This window comes from Octopus bimaculoides, chromosome 2 (genome assembly GCF_001194135.2).
Source record: "Octopus bimaculoides isolate UCB-OBI-ISO-001 chromosome 2, ASM119413v2, whole genome shotgun sequence".
Taxonomy (NCBI): Eukaryota; Metazoa; Mollusca; class Cephalopoda; order Octopoda; family Octopodidae; genus Octopus; species Octopus bimaculoides.
In genome coordinates this window covers 106441718-106443132 of record NC_068982.1, presented here as the reverse complement: position 1 = coordinate 106443132, position 1415 = coordinate 106441718, and positions in this window count along the sequence as shown.

Genomic DNA, 1415 nt, shown 5'->3' with positions numbered 1-1415 from the left:
TATATATATATATATGCATATATGGGTACAGGACGTCACCAATAGTAAACAGCATCAAATACGAAAACAAATGAGTTAAGTACGCAAATAACGAGAGACAAAATGGATAAGTAATACAAAGAGAACGACACTTCATCAGTTGTCGGCTGTCTATCTACTCCTCGTTTTGAGAATTGAACGACAATATGAGTCTTCGAGGACAGTTGCTCCCATAAATACCAAAATAAAATTTTGGATTCATGGAAGGTTAAAGTTAGGAACAAAAACAGGACAGTGGAGGCATACAGGGAAACCGAACGAAAACAAACATGGAGGCTCGTTAGACCAGAACAAGTGTAACATAGCGAACGCTGGAGAAATATTTTCTTTTAAAAGAGAAAAGATAGAAGAGAAATAGAAAACGACCAGTCCTTTGGACGACCTGGAGGAAAAGAAACATTGTTACGTGAGGAAACGAAAGATGGAAGATGGTCACGTGTGAGCAACGAGAGAGAGAGAGAGAGAGAGAGAGAGAGAGAGAGAGAGAGAGAGAGAGAGAGAAAGCGAGGAGAAAAAGAGAAAGCGGGGAGAAAAAGAAAGAGAGGTAGAAAACGGTGAAAGGAAGAAAAAGGGAATTAGAAAAGGATGAAGATAAACTTACTTGGAAATGGATGCGTGGCGTTCAATTAAATAATAATATAAATAATATATATATATATATATTGGGATATATGGGTACAGGACGTCACCAACAGTAAACAACATGAAATACGAAAACAAATTAGTTAAATACGCAATATATATATATATTGTCAATTGAAATAAACAATCAATTCAAATAAACGAATAAAATTGACGGAAAACAAGAGAACGTGCACAAGAAATGTATTAGCTTCACTCTTGGTGAAAAGTGAAAGTTTGACGTTTTACGCATAACTCTACATCGGAAAGGAGAAAGGGAAAGCTAGCTAAGCTGCCAAACAGCCAGTAAAGAGATCGTGAGTGTGTGATATATGTACATATTCATTTATTTTATTCTTCATATATATATATATAAACAATATATGAGTATATGCATATATATGTACATGTATGTACATACCTTCATCTACATGTACATATAGATACATAACTGGGTACATGACGTGGCAAAAGAACATGGACAAAATGATAAACAAGGTACAACAAACAAGCAAGCCACATAGAAACATCTCCTTCATCAGCTGCCACCATTAAAACACCGGCGTTTCGAAGAATTAAGGCAGTACGCATCGTTGAAATGGTTCTTCCCACGAACACAAATTAAATTATTTTCGTGGAGGGTAGTGGCGGATGGAAAACGAGACAAGAAAACGAAACGGTGAATGAACAAACAAGCAAAAAGGCTGTACAGCCAGACGTGAAGTGTGTATGTATTGAACGCTGTGAAGCACGAA